Source organism: Musca autumnalis, unplaced genomic scaffold (genome assembly GCF_047663935.1).
Source record: "Musca autumnalis isolate F117 unplaced genomic scaffold, ASM4766393v1 scaffold_4, whole genome shotgun sequence".
Lineage (NCBI taxonomy): Eukaryota > Metazoa > Arthropoda > Insecta > Diptera > Muscidae > Musca > Musca autumnalis.
Genome location: NW_027411977.1, coordinates 248,450,093 through 248,473,359, shown reverse-complemented (window position 1 = coordinate 248,473,359; position 23,267 = coordinate 248,450,093). Strand labels below are relative to the sequence as shown.

Below are 23,267 nucleotides of genomic sequence, written 5' to 3'. Positions count from 1 at the left end.
TTGAGAAAGGGTCTAAAAGAGCACCCTTTCTTTGAGAAAGGGTCTAAAAGAGCACCCTTTCTTTGAGAAAGGGTCTAAAAGAGCACCCTTTCTTTGAGAAAGGGTCTAAAAGAGCACCCTTTCTTTGAGAAAAGGTCTAAAAGAGCACCCTTTCTTCGAGAAAGGGTCTAAAAGAGCACCCTTTCTTTGAGAAAGGGTCTAAAAGAGCACCCTTTCTTTGAGAAAGGGTCTAAAAGAGCACCCTTTCTTTGAGAAAGGGTCTAAAAGAGCACCCTTTCTTTGAGAAAGGGTCTAAAAGAGCACCCTTTCTTTGAGAAAGGGTCTAAAAGAGCACCCTTTCTTTGAGAAAGGGTCTAAAAGAGCACCCTTTCTTTGAGAAAGGGTCTAAAAGAGCACCCTTTCTTTGAGAAAGGGTCTAAAAGAGCACCCTTTCTTTGAGAAAGGGTCTAAAAGAGCACCCTTTCTTTGAGAAAGGGTCTAAAAGAGCACCCTTTCTTTGAGAAAGGGTCTAAAAGAGCACCCTTTCTTTGAGAAAGGGTCTAAAAGAGCACCCTTTCTTTGAGAAAGGGTCTAAAAGAGCACCCTTTCTTTGAGAAAGGGTCTAAAAGAGCACCCTTTCTTTGAGAAAGGGTCTAAAAGAGCACCCTTTCTTTGAGAAAGGGTCTAAAAGAGCACCCTTTCTTTGAGAAAGGGTCTAAAAGAGCACCCTTTCTTTGAGAAAGGGTCTAAAAGAGCACCCTTTCTTTGAGAAAGGGTCTAAAAGAGCACCCTTTCTTTGAGAAAGGGTCTAAAAGAGCACCCTTTCTTTGAGAAAGGGTCTAAAAGAGCACCCTTTCTTTGAGAAAGGGTCTAAAAGAGCTCCCTTTCTTTGAGAAAGGGTCTAAAAGAGCACCCTTTCTTTGAGAAAGGGTCTAAAAGAGCACCCTTTCTTTGAGAAAGGGTCTAAAAGAGCACCCTTTCTTTGAGAAAGGGTCTAAAAGAGCACCCTTTCTTTGAGAAAGGGTCTAAAAGAGCACCCTTTCTTTGAGAAAGGGTCTAAAAGAGCACCCTTTCTTTGAGAAAGGGTCTAAAAGAGCACCCTTTCTTTGAGAAAGGGTCTAAAAGAGCACCCTTTCTTTGAGAAAGGGTCTAAAAGAGCACCCTTTCTTTGAGAAAGGGTCTAAAAGAGCACCCTTTCTTTGAGAAAGGGTCTAAAAGAGCACCCTTTCTTTGAGAAAGGGTCTTAAAGAGCACCCTTTCTTTGTGAAAGGGTCTAAAAGAGCAGCCTTTCTTTGAGAAAGGGTCTAAAAGAGCACCCTTTCTTTGAGAAAGGGTCTAAAAGAGCACCCTTTCTTTGTGAAAGGGTCTAAAAGAGCAGCCTTTCTTTGAGAAAGGGTCTAAAAGAGCACCCTTTCTTTGAGAAAGGGTCTAAAAGAGCACCCTTTCTTTGAGAAAGGGTCTAAAAGAGCACCCTTTCTTTGAGAAAGGGTCTAAAAGAGCACCCTTTCTTTGAGAAAGGGTCTAAAAGAGCACCCTTTCTTTGAGAAAGGGTCTAAAAGAGCACCCTTTCTTTGAGAAAGGGTCTAAAAGAGCACCCTTTCTTTGAGAAAGGGTCTAAAAGAGCACCCTTTCTTTGAGAAAGGGTCTAAAAGAGCACCCTTTCTTTGAGAAAGGGTCTAAAAGAGCACCCTTTCTTTGAGAAAGGGTCTAAAAGAGCACCCTTTCTTTGAGAAAGGGTCTAAAAGAGCACCCTTTCTTTGAGAAAGGGTCTAAAAGAGCACCGTTTCTTTCAGAAAGGGTCTATATGGTCTCTATAAGAGCATCCTCTCTTTCCGAGATGGTCGAAAAGAGCACCCTTCCTTTCAGAAAGGGTCCAAAAGAGCACGCTTTCTTTCAAAAAGGGCCTAAAAGAGCACTCTTTCTTTCAGAAAGGGTTAAAAGAGCACTCTTTCTTTCAGAAAGGGTCTAAAAGAGCACCCTCTCATTCAGAAAGGGTATCAAAGAGCACCCCTTTTTTCAGAAAGGGTCTACAGAAGCACCCTTTTTTTCAGAAAGAGTCTATAGAAGAACCCTTTCTTTCAGAAAGGGTCTTTAAGAGCATCCTCTCTTTCAGAGAGGGTCTATAGGAGCATTCTCTCTTTCAGAAAGGGTCTATAGGAGCACCCTTTCTTTTAGAAAAGGTATATAAGAACACCCTTTCTTTTAGAAAGGGTCTAAAAGAACACCCTCTCTTTCAGAAAGGGTCTAAAAGAGCTCCCTCTCATTCAGAAATGGTATCAAAGAGCACCCTTTCTTTTAGAAAGGGTCAAAAACACCCTTTCTTTCAGAAGGTGTCTACAGAAAGACCCTTTCTTTTCTTATCATTACAACAATATGCCTGTATACCCATTTTCGAAACCTACTGTTGTCATGATTTACAATAAAATTTTATTGCTAAACCAAAGAAACCAACCATAAAGCTATTAATATGATTTTTCATAATAATAAAGGATTTTATGATTTCATAGCTTTATGGGGAATAACATTTAAGGAACAGTAGTATGAGCAGGGAGAACTTTAGCCACGGGTTAATCCTTCAAGCATGGTGCCATACATCTTAACCTTTTTTTCTTTTACAACAATTCGTCTAAGTTGATTTAGATTTTACAATGAAGTTACAATTTGGGATGAGACGAACGGATGTTGTGGTTGCATGACACAGCGTTTAACCTTGACCTCTGTGTGTTCTGGTAAAAAAGCTAGGTATTACTCAGATATGCGGGTGTTATTAGAAAGGAGCGTTTTGGTTTGGAAGTCTGCTTCTTCTTCACCAATAAATAAACCGGTTACAAATGCTTTTGTTTGCCTTTTTTGCTGAATAGCAAAACATTGGACGACTAATGATGACCTTCATTATTCTCCACAATTTTTGGCGACAATTGAGAGCAATGACTTGAGAATTCAAATGTCAACTAATTTGAAAAACGTGACAAACGTTTTGTGCTGAAATCCAAAACAACAACAACAATAGAAATGTCATTCGAAGATAAAATTTTGCAAATTTGAGTAGCTTAAAATGCTATTATATTTGACAGCTTAGGAAGAAAAGAAATGTAAAAAAGGCACATATCGTATCGCATAATGGGTGAGCCTGCACTAACAATGAATAGCTGTTTTATACATTATTTCCATACCCCTATAATTTATAATCCTCATAAGCAAATCTTTCTCCCATTGATAACTTAAAGAAGATTAATGGCTTCGATAAATAAATGCTTTTGGAATTGAGCAATAAAAGTCGCCGAGAATGGTTGGTTATTTGTATGGAGGACTTAATTCTAAATAGTTGGAAAAGATTTTTCACTCGAAATTATTGTGAGAATTTTCTTTGATCCTGCGCACTTTATTGTGTGGAAAGAGAGAAATGTACAGGGTTCGAAAATCAAGTAAAATAACGCAATGCTCATTTTAGAGCCTTTTGCTGGGTTAAATTCCATCACTTGACGTATACGTAATGGATTCGACAGTTGAAATGTACTAGATTGAATTTATGAAAGAAAGGGTGCTTCCACAGACCCTTTCTAACAGAAAGGGTATTTCAACAGACCCTTTCTGAAAGAATGGGTGCTTCTCTAGACCCTTTCTGAATGAAAGCATGCTTCCACAGACCCTCTCTGAAAGAAAGAGTGCTTCCACAGATCCCTTCTGAAAGAAAGGAAGGCCCTTTAGAAGGAAAGGGTGCTTCCGTAGGCCTTTCTGAAAAAAAGGAAGACCCTTTATGAAGGAAAGGGTGCTTCTGTAGACCTTTCTGAAAGAAAGGGTTCTTCCACAGATCCCTTCTGAATGAATGGGTGCTTCCGTAGACCCTTCCTGAAAGAAAGGAAGACTCTTTATGAAGGAAAGGGTGCTTCCGTAGGCCTTTCTGAAAGAAAGGAAGACCCTTTCTGAAGGTAATGGTGCTTCTATACACGCTTTCTGAAGGAAAGGGTGCTTCTATAGACCATTTCTGAAGGAAAGGGTACTTCTATAGACCCTTTCTGAAAGAGAGGGTGCTTCTATAGACGCTTTCTGAAAAAGGGTGCTTTTATAGACCCTCTCTGAAAGAAAGGGGGCTTTTATAGACCCTCTCTGAAAGAAAGGGGGCTTTCATAGACCCTCTCTGAAAGAAAGGAGGCTTTCATAGACCCTCTCTGAAAGAAAGGGTGCTTCCGCAGACCCTTTCTAACAGAAAGGGTATTTCAACAGACCCTTTCTGAATGAAATGGTGCTTCCGCAGACCCTCTCTGAAAGAATGGGTGCTTCTCTAGACCCTCTCTGAAAGACAGGGAGCTTCCACAGACCCTTTCTAAAAGAAAGGGTGCTCCACAAATCCCTTCTGAAAGAATGGGTGCTTCCGTAGAACCTTTCTGAAAGAAAGGAAGACCCTTTATGAAGGAAAGGGTGATTCCGTAGGCCTTTCTGAAAGAAAGGAAGACCCTATATGAAGGAAAGGGTGCTTCCGTAGACCTTTCTGAAAGAGAGGCCTTCTGAAAGAAAGGAAGACCCTTTATGAAGGAAAGGGTGCTTCCGTAGGCCTTTCTGAAAGAAAGGAAGACCCTTTATGAAGGAAAGGAAGACCCTTTATGAAGGAAGAGGCCCTTTCTATAGGCCCTTTATGATAGAGGCGAGTGCTTCTATAGTCCCTTTCTGAAGGAAAGGGTGCTTCTATAGACGCTTTCTGAAAAAGGGGGCTTCTATAGACCCTTTCCGAAAGAAACGGTGCTTCTATAGACCCTTTCTGAATTAAAGGGTGCATCCAGAGACCCTATCCGAAATAAATGGTGCTTCCATAGTCCCTTTCTGAAAGGAAGTATGATTATATAAGGTAAAAGATATGGTGCTTCTGTAGACATTTTCTGAAAGAAACTGTGCTTCTGTAGACCCTTATAAAAACACAGGCAACTTAATGCATATTTTAAATAGAAAAGTGCAAATCCTTTTTCTGAACCCTGCCTTGAGTTTGTTTCTCACTTACGTTCTTTTTTTGTCTCTCTCTCTCTCTTTCCCTCTCTGTTTTTCCATTCCGGCCTTTGAGTAAAAAGAATACTCAAATGTCAAACTTATATAACCATTCATCAAGAATAAACTTTAGTAACTCGGAATGGTCCCTCAGACACTTTAACCAAAACATAACCTCTCGTGTGTGTGTGACATGTGTCACAACAATGCACATAAAAGAATGCGGCGGCACACTTCTACGCTTCCGCGCAAAATTAAACACCAGCCAAAAGGTGTTGGTGATGGATAGCAAAAAGTTTACCCATTCATAACAACAAATTTCGCACATTTGGGACACCTATTGTTGTCCACAGGAAGTATAAGGCAAAGAGTTTCCAATGAATTTATTTGAACCGACATTGTTGTTGTTTTAACTTGTGAAGAGACATCTGAGGCGATATGGGCGGGAACTACACTTGCAGTATTCACACGCCATATAAATCGCCAACAAAGTGACGACCAAACACGAATGCAAGTGGCTGCCCGCACACCAAATGAAATTGAATTTTGCACTGAGAGTAGAATCGACAGCAAACACATCCCCTCAATGGTCAGGAGGTTAACTACTAGTTATTAAATCAAAACTAATGTTTATATTAGACGATAACGATTCATATGACAGTTGTTGGATTGGTGATACCGGATTACACACAGGAAAGAGAACAAATGGGAAAGGTGGAAAGTTAACAAAGCACAAAGCAAATAAACCATGGATATTAGCTTTTGTAAATGTTAGCTTGTGGTGGCCTTGACTTGTACATTAAAACGGATATAGCTAACATCTGCGAGGGAAATGACATATCCTTTTTGATTTAAGACAAACATTTCCTTTGTGATTAAGAATTCTTTGCCGTTTTTCACATGAAATGCTCAATAAAGAAAGCCTTTGAAATGTGTCATTTATTCTTTTTAATACGCCAACTCAATTCCAATGTCATCCATATGTCTGCCTAGTATCTGCGGTGGTTTGTATCTTTAATTTTCGTGCAATTTGTGCTAATTTATCATTGAAATGGAAAATGAAAATTTAAATGTTGTTGTTTTGTTTCTTTGTTTGAATTTCTATGGCCAGCCAGTCAGCAAAATTCACTGAGAATGGCGAATTTGCCAGCCAGCCACCTAAAATGATTTGTTAGTAGGTGTAGACGTAAAATACTTGTTGAAATGTATATAGACAAGTCGCCTAAAACATGACATACCAGAGATGTATTAGAGTGGGTAGTGGAAAAAAAGAAAATATTTTTTTTAATGCAGTCTGTCCAGTACAGACCTATTACGCTTGAGCTCAACTCTGGGTACCCATACATGGAATGTATGGCGGCAACAGTAAAGTTTAGGATAGAATTGCTTAATGTGCACATACCGCCGCTGAATAGCTGTGTACTGTGCTCGCTTTAGTTCGCTCCTCCCAAAATCATGGGTTTCGTAAGGGATTTTTGGCAGCCGTAACTACTCTCAAATCCCCTTTCTTCCCCATTATTTTTACAAGGGCATGTCGCACTCAGTTTTAAGTTATTTTATGATTACTAGAATAACTAGTTATTCTGTGGCCAATAGAAGTTGAAAAGTAATGTGAAAAATTTTATATTTTTAGAACAGTTGATGTGGAGAATTTGTTTTTAATTTCAACACACCTCTTACTTTTATTTTACTTTATTTTATTTCGCTCCCTGTCCGAGTTGAACACACGAACCCTCTGATTTCTAGCCAAACCCACTACACACTGTGCCACGCACACGAACATTAAGGGTTGCTTAAGAACTTAAATGTGCAGTGCACATGTGCACTACGAACTGTTATTTTTTAATTAACAAAAAGTTTTTGTTTTTGTCAAAAACTCGCGTGCCGACGGTGAACGTTGAACACACAACCCTAGGATTTATAGTCGGACACACACACACTGTGCCACCGTCCTCATTACTTAGTGAGGAGTAAAGTAAATTGTAAATTTTTTAAGAAGTAACCCATTACTTTTGAGATTACTTGTAATGCGAAAAGAATCTTGTTTACATTACTTTGTAGAGGGTTACGTAATGACTACCGGATCCAAATTTTTGCTGGGATCCTACGAGGATAAGAAGAGGTTGCCACAGCTTGCCAGATATCACCATTGTGGCACACTGCCTGATAAATGACGTGTCCTGACAAACCACCATTTTCCTTGGCTCAGACAATCTCCCCATAATCGTCTCCGCTAACAGGCAACTCAACTTCATAACCTCTTACCTCCGTACTTTTCCAAACCATAGAAAAAGTGATTGGCCGGAGTTCAGAGAATTTGCCAGTCACTGCTTCTGAGCTCTGTCCTTTCACTCAGATCTTCTGGTAGTGGAGAGAATTTTCTGGATCATCCTCACAGCCTGCAGCTGCTGGCTACATTCCTGCTGGTCGAATACCCGAGATTAGACCAAATTTCGAAGCAGAAGCGACGAACTTCCAATTTGGATTGATGAGCTTTGTCACACAGGGTTCGTGACCGAAGACCTACATCGAATAGCAATAGTAATGCTGGATGAACCCGGAGTTCAGTATTTATCAAATGTCCTCAATATATCGTTATCCACCCATATTTTTCCAGAAGCCGTGAAGTTGGCAGGATGGTTTCGCTACTGAAGCCAGACAAGGATGGTAGCAGAGGTGAAGTGTACAGACTGGCGACAGGAGTGAGCCAGTAGTGAAAACTCTAGACGCGCTAATCTTCCACAGTATGAGAAACAGTTTCCCAGTTGCCCAACATCAGAATGGATTCCGCAAAATGCACATATCGGCTGGTCTATTAGACATATCGGCTAGGTCTATAGAAGCACCCTTTCTTTTAGAAAGGGTCTAGAGAAGCACCCTTTCTTTTAGAAAGGGTCTAGAGAAGCACCCTTTCTTTTAGAAAGGGTCTAGAGAAGCACCCTTTCTTTTAGAAAGGGTCTAGAGAAGCACCCTTTCTTTTAGAAAGGGTCTAGAGAAGCACCCTTTCTTTTAGAAAGGGTCTAGAGAAGCACCCTTTCTATTAGAAAGGGTCTAGAGAAGCACCCTTTCTTTTAGAAAGGGTCTAGAGAAGCACCCTTTCTTTTAGAAAGGGTCTAGAGAAGCACCCTTTCTTTTAGAAAGGGTCTAGAGAAGCACCCTTTCTTTTAGAAAGGGTCTAGAGAAGCACCCTTTCTTTTAGAAAGGGTCTAGAGAAGCACCCTTTCTTTTAGAAAGGGTCTAGAGAAGCACCCTTTCTTTTAGAAAGGGTCTAGAGAAGCACCCTTTCTTTTAGAAAGGGTCTAGAGAAGCACCCTTTCTTTTAGAAAGGGTCTAGAGAAGCAGAGAAGCACCCTTTCTTTTAGAAAGGGTCTAGAGAAGCACCCTTTCTTTTAGAAAGGGTCTAGAGAAGCACCCTTTCTTTTAGAAAGGGTCTAGAGAAGCACCCTTTCTTTTAGAAAGGGTCTAGAGAAGCACCCTTCTTTTAGAAAGGGTCTAGAGAAGCACCCTTTCTTTTAGAAAGGGTCTAGAGAAGCACCCTTTCTTTTAGAAAGGGTCTAGCGAAGCACCCTTTCTTTTAGAAAGGGTCTAGAGAAGCACCCTTTCTTTTAGAAAGGGTCTAGAGAAGCACCCTTTCTTTTAGAAAGGGTCTAGAGAAGCACCCTTTCTTTTAGAAAGGGTCTAGAGAAGCACCCTTTCTTTCAGAAAGGGTCTAGAGAAGCACCCTTTCTTTTAGAAAGGGTCTAGAGAAGCACCCTTTCTTTTAGAAAGGGTCTAGAGAAGCACCCTTTATTTTAGAAAGGGTCTAGAGAAGCACCTTTTCTTTTAGAAAGGGTCTAGAGAAGCACCCTTTCTTTTAGAAAGGGTCTAGAGAAGCACCCTTTCTTTTAGAAAGGGTCTAGAGAAGCACCCTTTCTTTTAGAAAGGGTCTAGAGAAGCACCCTTTCTTTTAGAAAGGGTCTAGAGAAGCACACTTTCTTTCAGACATTCTTTCAGAAACGGTCTATAGAAGCACCCTTTCTTTGAGAAAGGGTCTAGAGAAGCACCCTTTCTTTCAGAAATTCTTTCAGACACGGTCTATAGAAGCACCCTTTCTTTCAGAAATTCTTTCAGACACGGTCTATAGAAGCACCCTTTCTTTCAGAAATTCTTTCAGACACGGTCTATAGAAGCACCCTTTCTTTCAGAAAGGGTCTAGAGAAGCACCCTTTCTTTCAGAAAGGGTCTATTAGAAGCACCCTTTCCTTCACAAAGGTTCTATTAGAAGCATTTCTTTCAGGAAGGGTCTAGAGAAGCACTCTTCCTTTCCGAAAGGGTCTATAGGAGCGCCTTTTCTTTCAGAAAGAACCAATTCATTCAGAAAGGTCTAGAGAAGCACAATTTCGTTAAGAAAGGGTCTAGAGAAGCACCAATTCATACAGAAAGGTCTAGAGACATATCGGCTGTTTTTAGTGAACCCGTAGGTGTTTAAGCAAATAATGAGTTAGTAATGGGTTAGGAGGTTGTTAAATAAACTTAGGCTAAAAGTTTGATATTAATTTTTTCTTCTAATTCACCTGCACTTTCAGTTACATAAATCCGATGACGACCCCTCTTAATATAGATCACTGTCATATAACTAAATATTTATTTTGTATATTTCATATTAAACGGCAAATTGGATTAGGCGTTTTTCTTTATAAACATATAATCCTAACACACTTTCAATATATGGGACATTCCATAGACTTATTCCTTAAACTAAATTTAATTAACAAAATGTACAATAACTGTCCCACCTCCAAAGAAGTTGTTATTATTGGTGTAAATAACAATGAATGGGTAAGACTAACATTTAAGATAAATCCGTCTGATAAATCATTGGACTCCTTCCCTGATTTAATTTTATATGATTTTATTTTCGATTTAATTTCTTAATGGAATGCCCCACATACTATATTGTATATGATGGACTTTTGTGTTGAAAGTATTCAAACGAATTGTTTCACAGGAAAAAAAAACCTGAATGTGGGTGGGTGGATGTTGACTACATTGTTGACCCCCTCAATGTCTGCTGCTGTGTGCGCCTCATTCATTTTTCTGTGTTTATATTCCACATTTCCATTTCATGCCAATGCCGCCGACGCCACCGCCGCCATTGAATGGAAATGAAAAACACTAACAACGAAAGCAATTATATGGACCAGGCAAAAAACAAAACAACATTTTTCACAAAAAAAATACCAACAAAAATATCTATTACTGGAACTAAATAAAAGGAATTAGGCACGTGGCTTCGTGGAGGGTATTGTGATGAAATTCCGCTGTTTTGTTTTTTTTGCAAATTTTGGGCAAACTGGTGCTAAAGATTTCAACACAAATGTGTAGAGAATCAATTGCTAATTGTTTGCAAATCTACAAAAAGATGATTTTGAAATCAAGTTTTAAGCAATGGTTCACTGAAACAACCAATCTTACCAATTAAGGAAAGACAACAACAAAAAAAAAGAAAACACTTGAGTGAGAACGGGTGTTTGCTTTAGAAGTTAAAACTATAAATAAACACATCACACTTTATAAAAAACATCAACTGACCATTGTTTGATGCCACTGTTTTATTTAATTTGTTATTGTTTTATTAACTTGTTTTTTTTTTCTTCATTTTTTTGTTACATTTCATTGCACTTTGAACAATTGTCTGTTTTTGTTGCGTTTTTTGTTTTGTGCGAAATTAAAAATGCAAATATGATTTTTGTTTATTTTGAGTCATAATAAATTATTATAATTTACTTTTAATATCATTTTTAATTTCAAGCGAAATCGAATGAAAGACATTGAGAGAATATTTTGCAAAAATATTTAAAAGATTTCAAATGTTTGCATAAATATTAAAACTACTTTCCTAATATACTAATTTTAACAACACGATTCTGCCGAAAAAAACTTCAGGTTCCACTCCATTAAAAGTTAATTTTTATTAATTTGGGCCTGTCCATTTATGACCGAAATATTTATCCTGTTTTATTTTTATGGTATTATAGGAATAATAAAAAATATTTAGATGCATTAAGACAAATATGATGAATATATTCTCTACTCTAAAAACTATGACACAATAATCACATGTATTCTTAATACTCTATAGCGCACTGTACATATGTTCAAAAAGTTATACAAAATTAGAAGATTTTTGCTGACTACACTATGGAGGGTTATAGTTTGGACCAGAATCTGCAATTGCTAGCTTTGTGAAAGGAAAGACGTGTGATAGAAATAAGTAGGTCCGAACTTAACTGCGTATTACACATTGATATCTCTTTCTCAAATATATACAATAAAGTTGAGTCGTCTGTGAAGTAGATATCATAAACAGTGGGCCTAACAAAGCCTACAAAAACATTAATACGAAAGAGATGCTCATATCTCAGGAAGTATTGTCATTCCCCAGAAAAAATATAATGTTGTAATTCTGACAAGTCAAAATCTCCCTTGTCCCTTATGGGATGTTTGTGGAACAATTATATAATTCTAACAATGACTACACGCTCTTAAAATTTCCGCACTGCTTTGGCCATATTGGATCTAATATCCTGACATACAGCCATTTTATTTCGTCACTGGACTTGCCCACTAAATATTATATTGCTGTAATCAGAATCACATGGACAAAATAATGTTCAATCCTCCAACAGCCCTTAAACTGTACTTAAGCAAAGTTTTGAACTTTTGTGAGAGAAGTCATTGTGCCATTACATCTAGAATTAGGAAGGACTGGCCCCTCGAACAAAATTGTACCATTATAATGAGGACCACGAGGAAAACCGCTGCAAAAAAAAATAGCTCAGACGGTGTAACAAAGCTGTTGCTTTTCTCTAGAAATATTTCCCTGAAAATGACTGCAGAATACAGTAGAAGTATAGGAAAATTAAAATTAAAAATAAAATAAACAATTAATTCCTTCCAAAATAAAACAATCAAAGGAAAAAAATTAAAACGAAAAATTACCCAAGGTTAACCTTATACGAACTTGATGTAAATGTTGAACCAAGGATCTATAGGAGCACCCTTTCCTTCAGAAAGGGTCTATAGGAACACCCTTTCTTTCAGAAAGGGTCTATAGGAACACCCTTTCTTTCAGAAAGGGTCTATTGGAGCACCCTTTCTTTCAGAAAGGATCTTTAGGAACACCCTTTCTTTGAGAAAGGATCTATAGGAGAACCCTATCTTTCTGAAAGGGTCTACAGGAGCCCCCTTTCTTTCAGAAAGGGTTTATAGGAGCACCCATTCTTTCAGAAAGGGTCTATAGGAGTACCCTTTCTTTCAGAAAGGGTCTATAGGAACACCCTTTCTTTCAGAAAGGGTTTATAGGAGCACCCATTCTTTCAGAAAGGGTCTATAGGAGTACCCTTTCTTTCAGAAAGGGTCTATAGGAGTACCCTTTTTTTCAGAAAGGGTCTATAGGAACACCCTTTTTTTCAGAAAGGGTCTATAGGAACACCCTTTCTTTCAGAAAGGTTCTATAGAAGCACCCTTTCTTTAAGAAAGGGTCTATCGAAGCACCCATTCTTTCAGAAAGGGTCTATGGAAGCACCCATTCTTTCAGAAAGGGTCTATGGAAGCACCCATTCTTTCAGAAAGGGTTTAGAGAAGCACCCATTCTTTCAGAAAGGGTCTAGAGAACCACCCATTCCTTCAGAAATGTTCTAGAGAAGCACCCTTTACTTTAGAAAGGGTCTAGAGAAGCAACCTTTATTTCGGTAAGGATCTAAGGGAGCACCCTTTCTTTCAGAAAGGGTCTATAGGAGCACCCTTTCTTTCAGAAGGAGTCTATAGCGGCACCCTTTCTTTCATAAAGATCTAAAGAAGCATCCTTTCTTTCAGAAAGGGTCTTTGGAAGCACCGTTCCTTTGACAAGGATATATTGGAGCACCTTTCCTTTGAGAAAGGGTCAATAGAATCACCCTTTCTTTCAGAAAGAGTCTATAGAAGCAACCTTTCTTTTAGAAAGGGTCTAGAAAAGCAACCTTTCTTCCAGAAAGGGTCTAGAGAAGCACCGTTTCTTTCAGAAGGGGTCTAGAGAAGCACCCTTTCTTTCAGCAAGGGTCTAGAGAAGCACCCTTTCTTTCAGCAAGGGTCTAAAGAAGCACCCTTTCTTTCAGCAATGGTCTTGAGAAGCACCCTTTCTTTCAGCAAGGGTCTAGAGAAGCACCCTTTCTTTCAGCAAGGGTCTAGAGAAGCAACCTTTCTTTCAGCAAGGCTCTAGAGAAGCACCCTTTCTTTCAGAAAGGGTCTATAGGAACACCCTTTCTTTTAGAAAGGGTAAATAGGATAACCCTTCCTTTCAGCAAGGGTCTAGAGAAGCACCCTTTCTTTCAGCAAGGGTCTAGAGAAGCACCCTTTCTTTCAGCAATGGTGTAGAGAAGCACCCTTCCTTTCAGCAAGGGTCTAGAGAAGCACCCTTTCTTTCAGCAAGGGTCTAGAGAAGCACCCTTTCTTTCAGAAGGGTCTAGAGAAGCACCCTTTCTTTCAGAAGGGTCTAGAGAAGCACCCTTTCTTTCAGAAGGGTCTAGAGAAGCACCCTTTCTTTCAGAAGGGTCTAGAGAAGCACCCTTTCTTTCAGAAGGGTCTAGAGAAGCACCATTATTTTTAGAAAGGGTCTACAGAAGCGCCCTTTCTTTCAGAAAGTGTCTATAGAAGCACCCTTTTTTCAGAAAGGGTCTATAGAAGCACCCTTTCTTTCAGAAGGGGTCTAGAGAACACCCTTTCTTCAGAAAGGGTCTATAGAAGCACCATTTCTTTTAGAAAGGGTCTAGAGAAGCACCATTTCCTTCAGAAAGGGTCTAAAGAAGCACCACTTCTTTTAGAAAGGGTCTAGAGAAGCACCATTTCCTTCAGAAAGGGTCTAAAGGAGCACCCTTTCTTTCAGAAGGGGTCTAGAGAAGCACCATTTCTTTCAGAAAGGGTCTAAAGAAGCACCCTTTTTTCAGAAAGGGTCTATAGAAGCGCCCTTTTTCAGAAGGGGTCTAGAGGGGTGCCACCGTGGTGCAATGGTATGCACGCCCGCCTTGCACGCAGAAGGTCGGCGGTTCGATTCCCCGGCCAAGCAACATCAAACATTTTTCAACGGTGGCAAAGTACCCCTCAGTAATGTTGGCGACATTTCCTGAGTATTTCAGCCTTGAAAAACTTCTCCACAAGTGGTGTCTTAAGACACGCCGTTCGGACTCGGCGATAAACAGTAGGTCCCATATCATTGAGCTAAATAAGAATCGGGGTGCACTCATTGATATGAGAGAAGTCTCCCTTGTCCCGTATGGGATGTTGTGGAACAATGTTTTTTTTTTTTTTGTTCTAGAGAAGCACCATTTCTTTCAGGAAGGGTCTATAGAATCGGCCTTTCTTTCAGAAAGTTTCTTTCAGAAAGGGTCTAAAGAAGCACACTTTCTTTCAGAAAGGGTCTATGGAAGCACCGTTCCTTTGACAAGGGTATATAGAAGCACCTTTCCTGTGAGAAAGGGTCAATAGAAGCACCCTTTCTTTCAGAAAGAGTCTATAGAAGCAACCTTTCTTTTAGAAAGGGTATAGAGAAGCACCGTTTCTTTCAGAAAGAGTCTATATAGTTTTTCTTTCATAAAGGGTCTATAGAAGCAACCTTTCTTTCAGAAAGGGTCTACAGAAGCACATTTTCTTTTAGAAAGGGTTTATAGAAGCACCTTTTCTTTCAGAAAGTGTCTATAGAAGCACATTTTCTTTAAGCAAGGATCTGTAGAAGAACCAATTCATTTAGAAAGGGTCTAAAGAAGCACCCTTTCTTTCAGAAAGGGTCTAGAGGAGCACGCTTTCTTTCAGAAAGGGTGTACAGAAACACCCTTTCTTTCAGAAAAGGTCTAGAGAAGCACCATATCCTTCAAAAAGGGTCTATAGAAGCAGCCCTTCTTCAGAAAGGGTCTATAGAAGCAGCCCTTCTTTAGAAAGGGTCTATAGAAGCACCCCTTCCTCAGAAAGGGTCTATTAGAAGCATTATTTCTTTCACAAAGGGTCTATTAGAAGCATCCTTTCTTTCAGGAAGGGTCTAGAGAAGCACCCTTTCTTCAGAAAGGGTCTATATAAGCACCCTTTTTTCCGGGAAGGGTCTATAGAAGCACTCTTTCTTTCCGAAAGGGTCTATAGAAGCACCTTGTCTTTCAGAAAGGGTCTATAGAAGCACCCTTTCTTTAGAAAGGGTCTAGAGAAGTACCATTTCTTACAGAAATTGTCTAGAGAAGCACTTTTTTCAGAAAGTGTCTAGAGAAGCACCCTTTCTTTCAGAAAGGGTGGCAACGATAAGGGATTTCTAATATTGCAGTCCGCTCGCTTGACATCAACTTTTTTGTGGACAGTAGTCGATTCATACTCCACCTCTATTTACAGGCTGACATTAAAAATTGAGTGTCTAGAACTCTTTCTTTGAAAACACCCACCTAAGTTTATTGCATTCCATGGCTTATTACTCATAATTACAACGAAATTTTAAACTGTAACACTTAATGAGCGAGTGGATAATCTACGAATATCTGTCTCCTCCTACCCTTATTTTCTATTGATCCATTAAAATCTCTCAAGCTTCAAATGTGACTGAGTCATGGCATTGTTTTTCATTCATACTGATTGTTCATCGATACATTTGTTTGTTTTAGTCACTGCTACTACCCCTTCTCAAAGCTTCGAGAACATTTTTTATTGGAAGACTTTAACTAAAAAATCACAGAAACAATACGACACACGCTGCTTACCTAAAATGGTCACTTTTTGTAATTATTTTTTGAGTATTGCCTTTTTTGTAGATGACCGACCGAACGTCCAACCGACCAGCTGGTGGCTGAGGCCGCCGCACAGAGGCAAAATGTGTAGAAGAAAATCGAAATCCGAGACAGACAACGTAAAACAGGTTAACAAATAAATTCAGCCGGCTATTTGTTTTAACAAAAGTAAATATTAGTGTGGGAGGAGACGCTATCGAGAACATCCTCGTATAGTAAGAAATGACAACGTAATATTTTGATTTTTTTAAAGATATAATTAAAGGGTGAGTCAAGGGTCACGACTTATATTATTTCAAAAAAAAGATTGACGAGCTATGCGTACATATTTTAGAACTAAAATCAAACTATTAATCTCTATAAGATTACTATCAAATGCACCTTCAATAAATATTTCAAATTTATATCCGTTTAAATTAATTTATTGTAACCAATTTATTAATTATTTGTAGAAAAAAGGCCTAGCACGGTTTTAAATGAAGGGAATTCGAATTGAGTTAAAAATTCCAGTTCTGTACTTGAGGCTTGCTTAGGTAAGATGAAAGTAACTTGACTTCAATCTATGCCAAATAAATCCCCAATTCATAATTTCCTAACTTTTTTCTGAAGGAGTAAAATCCGTTTGCAAATTAAGAAGCGTTCAGCAACAAATATTGCCATACAATTATTACTGTTATTTTGAGACTAGTCTCTATTCACACACATTTTTCTATGTGAATCCCCCTAATGAGCACCTGAAGTAATTGCTTATTTTTTTCGCCATATTCCCTGTGGCCGGCTTATTGCATAAAATGCAAATAAAATGTGTAATAATTCCAAAACTTCTATTAAAAATCCCCACACGTACAATTTGAATTGATTTTGGCATTAGAAAGTGAGTCGACAAGGCAACAATGAAGGGGCTGCGTTGCTTCATTGGTCACACAAGTGGCGGACAATCGGCGGTCGGCCTATCCATTGTTTGTGCTGAGTATTAAAAAAACAACATCAGAGTGCTAATTTTGTTTCGAACTTCCGCATGTAAATGCGTTGAATAATCCACAAGGCAGCAAGCGATAGGGAAAACATTTGTTCCCAGATGTTCAAAGATAAACATGACATAGCAAATAAACAACAAATAGGTACTGGGTTTCAATTCAATGCACTTCGATGACAGCAACGAAAGCCATACCACACACCATAATGACTGCTGCGCCAATGCAACCAACGCAAGACAATGAACCCAAGAATGACAGGAACTTCAAAGAATGAATATGTAGATATTCTGCTTCTTCTTCTGAATCTTCTTATTATGGGTTTGTTTACAATTTCGAGTTTTGGAATATCCTGAATGAAATTATTCTTAAAAAACCCAATGGGGATCACCACCTATTGGAGATCGTACTCGTTTCTGGCGTTTCTATATTTGATTTTTTTCCATTTTTATTTGTAAAATAATTTACTTACCAGTTTTCTTCCAATTTTTCCCCTTTTAAAACTGTCAACAATTCTCTGCAATCAACAAAACAATTCTCACTTATCGGCAAAATATCTGAGATTTTGTCCCAATCGTTTATTCTCTATCTTGAAAATTATCTCAATATTATTGTTTTTATTTATTCCATCCATACGTCGCGACGTATTGTTTTGCACTTTTATTAGAAAATAGTAACAACAAACATTTTATTGTATTTAATTCAGCCAAGATCAACCATATACGTTAACGTGACTGCAACAACAACATATGTTCTCATTTTGTCTCATCTGCCGTGGTTTAGCAAAGGAATGGCTCGCTCAGAGAGACTAATGAACAAAATATTTTGAGCATCAATGATTTAATTTCTTTTTTTTCACATTTGTCATTTGACGACCATCTTTCTTCACTTCACTACAATTCAATTCCCACGTTTAGTTTCTATTTTTAAACTCTGATGTGTGTATTTACTCTGTAAATCTTTTGACACAGAGCAACAAGGCAGACGGTCGGCTGTTCTCCACCATTGTGAGCGCCGTTAAATAATCAGATCAAATACTCAATTATTGGGGTTCTCTTGTTCTCTTCGTACTATTGTCCCCCAATAATTATGACAAATTTGCTCCAACTATTGGAGGTATTCTCTGGAGGAATGAGAGTTATTATTATTGTTGGAGAGCCAAAACAGCTGTTGATCTTTCCGATTAATGGAGTATGACATGAGATAAAGGTAAATCAAGTCTTGTCGCAAATTGTGTATCGTTTTATTGGCAAAAGAACACCTAAATCAAATTTTAAAACAGCACAGTGACACATTGCATGGAAAAATTGCAGGAAAAATGGTTGTGAGGGAGTATTAGGAAATGTTGTCAACGGATTATTTCTTTCAGAGAGTGAAATTAAGGATTACAAATCTTGGCATAAACGGTAGGCTTAAGTCCACTTTCTTCGCCATCCAAAACAGATTAGTTATGTCTTTTTACTTTTTTAGTAAGGTTTACTCAGTAACTTGTTTTCAGAGAGTAAGAACAATTATACGGAAAAAGAGAAAAAAGTAAAAAGACAGCATTTAGTAAACTTTAGCAAAATAATTAAATTCAACGCATCTTAAGTAAAATAAATAAAAAGATAAATAATAGATTAATAAAATAATTAATAAATGCCTATTGCTTTTTAATGGGAAAATTGTGGCCGAACTAAAGTTAACCAAGTACAGGTACATGAGGATCTTATGATAGCAATAATCTGATAACTGATAGCCAATCACTCTGATGCTTACTCAAGGAGAGGTACCCGATGGACTAGAGGCAAGGATGCACCTCTAACGACATACGGGCAACATATCGCACCTGTTCAACAAATTCTGAAATTTTCACTTTTTATTAAAAACGACACAATGATCAACTCTATCTACTGTAAACATATCCCATTATTTTGTGTGCTCTTGCGTCAAAAATCCTGTAATGTCAGTCCTCATGCCTTCAGAGTTACTACTTACATGTGTATCAACAGTTTTTTGTCTCTACTAAAAACTATAAAATTTCTTACTTAGCTGGCAAATTAAAAACATTTGTTCCATAGCCCGAACTAAGAAAAGATCTCCAATTCTCTCTGTTTTGTGCTTCGCTTTTTGGAATACCGCGCCTTGTCATCTCTTCATCGACTTGTTTGCGCCATATATTCTTTGGCCTGCCAATTCTGCGTGCACCGCCAAGTGGCTCGAATTTATACGCCTTTTTAGCGGGTTGATCATCGCTCATTCTAATTATATGGCCTAGCCAACGCAATCGCTGCATCTCGATACGTTTAACTATATTGATGTCGTTGTATAGCAGATACAGCTCGTGGTTCACACGACGTCGATATTCACCGTCAACGCAGATCGGTCCGTAGATCTTTCGAAGAATTTTTCTCTCAAACACGCCAAGCACTGCCTTATGTGCTTGCGCAAGTACCCAGGCTTCGGAACCATACATCAGCAAGGGTAGTATCAGTGTTTTGTAAAGCGTTATTTTTGTTTGACGAGTTGTGGCTTTGCTTTGCCAATACAATTCTTCTTCTTATTTCACAACTGATGTCGTTTGTTGTGTTTACGGCGGTGTCGAGATATACGAAGTCTTTTACTACCTCAAAATTATAGGAACCAACTTCAACAGTTAGTCCGATCTCAATGGACGCATTGCGCGTCGACACCATCAGCTTGGTCTTCTCCCCGTTTACCGCCAGACCCACTTTAGCAAATTCTCCTTCGACCTTCATAAAGGTATCGGTTACTTCTTTTACTGATTGTCCCATGATGTCTATATAATCAGCATAAGCAAGTAACATGTGGCTATTGGGGTAGATTGTGCCACTTCTATGACGTTTGCGTCTCGTATAACCTTTTCTAGCAGGATGTTGAAAAGATCACACGAAAGGCTGTCTCCTTGCCTGAAACCTCTTTTGGTACAAAACTCTTCGGAGAGGTTCTTTCCTATTTTAACTGAAGATCTTGTGTCAGTTAGAGTCATTTTACAAAACCGAATGAGTTTTGCGGGGATACCAAATTCAGACATTGCTTGTAATACCTTTGAACGTAGCGGGCTGTCGAAGGCTGCTTTATAGTCGACAAAAAGGTGGTAGGTGTAGATTTGCATCTCTTGGGTCTTCTCCAGGATTTGCCGGTTATTCCAAAGAAAACGGTTTTCGGTTAACCGAAATTTTCGACCTTTTCAAAACCCGGAAAGCCGAAAAGTCTTTCAAAAAATTTCAAAACCGGTTAACCGGGTTATGAGTAACGTCATTCAAACTACCTTGTGATATTACGTATACGCAGTTGTTTCATAGATCTTTCAGTTGAACTAGATTGGCACAACTATACATTTTACACAAAATTTTTCAAATTTACCCAGTAGAAAGTGTCCTCAAGACAACATTGATGACTCGTGCACGACACTTTCAATTCGTTGAGGACTCTTTGCAGACAGCCCTTTGGGATCGTTGACGACATTTTCACACAAGTGTCCCAGTATTCATGCACGACAACTTGGGTGACAGGGTAAGCGAAGTTGTCGTCGACGACGATCTAGATGACTAAAATCCCCGTATTTCGTCGACGACTGCTTCACCGTCCCTGTCTTGCTACTAGTCATCGATGACCCAACTAAAGACATTTTCGTTTATGTTGTCGTGTGTCAAATTTTTATTTAATTATAAAATATATTATTTTTACAAAATAAATTAGTTTATTAAATAATAATACTTAGCTCCCGTATGCTCCGCAATCCAATATTTTCTTCCAGCTTTACCACGCCATACACGTCTTACCCCACCTGACCTCTCTTTATTTTTGGATTCTGCAAAAAGAAACGATTTTAAATGAATGTTGTGAATATCCACTAAATTTTCTATTATCTTACCTTATACCACAGACGTTGTATTTTACAGTCGCTGGAATTCTCAATGTTCTCCATGACTTCAACATACATGCACCTATTCAAAGAATAACTACAATTAATTTTAAAGTATTTTAATCTATTTATTCTAGCTTACCGTTTTTTACATAATGCAGTTTGTATAAATAAAATTGTTCAATCAGTAACGCGGTTTCCGAATTTTATGACATTATAATGTTTCATTTATTACAAATCAAAAATTTTATATTTGGATAAATATGTGTACAATTCTTTCAAAGCACACTTTTGAGAATTTTTCGGTTTATTGCCAAGACACAATGCAAGACATGGTCATGCAAGTTGTCGTACATGACAATTTCGGAATATTCGTTAACGAATCGTCGACGAAAATGTCATCGAAGACTCGATTTTCTATTGGGTAAAGGTGTCTGACATTTGCAACTTGGTCCGTTCCATGTGTTAGTTAAGTTTAATTTACCCAACATACCAAAAAAGCTTGAGAATTATATTATAATAAGCTTACCAACGTAAGCCTTAAGCTTAAAAAAGACTTGAGAAAATTGTTGTTAAAAGCTTATGTGATAATTGTAGAAAAATCGAAACGGAACCCTTGTTTATAAGCTTACCCTTGTAATTGTAGAACAAGCTAATGCAATTAATATTATCTTAAGCTAATACCCCGTTTATATATAACCGGATTTAACAAACCGACTGGGTTTTATATGTCAATTCCATTGCTTATATTTCAAACAAATCCTCATAAAGAAGGTTAACCCTGCAAAAAGCTCTAATATAAACAGCATATTACCCTTGTAATAGTAAAACAAGCTTACATATATTTTTTAATTTTTATTAAAATTTTATAAATTCAGTTCAAATGTTGAGATTTAGTTATAAATTAACAAAATGTGTAGTGTATTTTATCATTGCTATTTTTTTAATTTTAATTAAGTTGATTAGTGATTTAAGTTTTCACTCTATGGTATAATTAAAATAATGATATTTACAGATAATTTTTATGGTTTTATTATTGTTTCGCATCTTTACACATTTTTCGCGAACCGTCTTGAATGAATGTGTCGCTGGAGTTCAGGCATCTATGAAAATTAGAAATTTAATGATTATTTTTTCAGCTAATTTTGTAAATTGAACTTACTTTATATAGCATTTCTTGTGCAATAGTTGTGCGTCTTGCACTCTGTATGCACGGTTTCGATTCTCAGGTCGGGCAAAAACATCATACTTTTCAACGGTGGCAAAATATCCCTCAGCGTAATGTAGACATTTCCGGATCAACCATGAAACACGCCGTTCGGAATCGGCGATAACAAGCATGTCATTAAGCCAATATGAAGCGACATGTACTCATTAATAAGAAAAAAATCATCCGTGTCCCTTAGAAAATGCGGTTGGGAACATATGTATGAAATATATAATTATTCGTAGTTTCGTCACATTCACTATGTTCGCATTCACTTCTAGTTTTATCACAACAGCTATTTACATCACCAATCCTGAAAACTTTTTCAGATTCATATTTTTTTATGATTCAAAAGTTCAATGATTTTTTTGCTTCTTAACACTGTTTTATATTTTGTAGGCATCGGCAATTATATTTTAGCACAACACGGATATAATTATTTAGTTTACACAACGCGGATGTACATTTAATCACATAAAAACTAAGAAATCGATGTAAAATACAAAAAAAAAAATCTACGAAAACTAATTTATCAATAAAAGTCAGGCAGACTTTAGAAAAGTTTGTGCCAGTAATAGTTTTACAAGCATTGTTACAAATTGATTGTTATTTTTCTATTTTTATAATATTATTCTCAAGTCCTATTACTTTTTATTTTTATTTGGTATGTTGGGTACTTTCAAGAATACAATTTTCACTTAATATTAAAAATATTTTTTTTTTAAATCCGGTTAACCGACACAAATAACCGGTTTTTTCGGTTAACCGAAAATGACATTTTTGCAAAAAACCGGTTTCAGTTTTGTAACTCAAAACTGTTTAACCGGTTTCGGTTTTGGACACCCTAATCTTATCTCCTTTCTTATGGACGGGACACAGGGTGCTCAGGTTCAAATCGTCGGGTACGTGTTCTTCCTGCCAGATGGAGCTAACTAGCTGATGCATACACCTTATCAGCGTGTCGCCTCCGGTTTTAAACAGTTCGGCTGGTAGGCCATCAACTATACTATACTATAAAATTAATAAAATAGAATCAATACTATCGATATTTTATAAGTAATATCGAAACTATTGAATGGTACGACTATCGATAGTTTGTCAGTAGAAATTTGTCCCGAAGCTTGGGATCCACAGTTGTGGTGAAACTTATTACAGTGATGGCACACACGCTCACTGCAACGAGAGCCATGGGATGTTGGCAAAAGCAGAACGTGTGCTCTCGATCCGTATCCAACTGTTCTGGAATGTCCATGCCAAGGAATTTCCGACACGGACGGCGAGGATGGGCGGAATAACACAGGACAGAGAGAAAGGAAAAGAAAAGAAAATTAAGTTGACAGGGCTTCAAGCTTGGTGATCAGACGCGTAACAACGCCCTTTGGTGTCACGATGTCAGCTACTCGAACCTGTCGATCTGAATCAAGGTAGGTTTTGATGATTATCGTTAAATATGACGACCAGTGTGTTCTCTTCTATATATTTCTGCG

General features: G+C 38.0%; 1 protein-coding gene across 1 annotated transcript in view; it reads right to left on the bottom strand.

The window, feature by feature from the left end:
* The window catches only part of LOC141403622 (uncharacterized), a 130,744-nt gene extending 113,306 nt beyond the window's left edge, over positions 1-17,438 (bottom strand). Inside the window, 1 exon segment of the mRNA XM_073986339.1 lies at positions 17,178-17,438. The gene's annotated coding sequence lies outside the window, so the exon portion shown is untranslated.
* Positions 17,439-23,267: the final 5,829 nt, after the last annotated feature.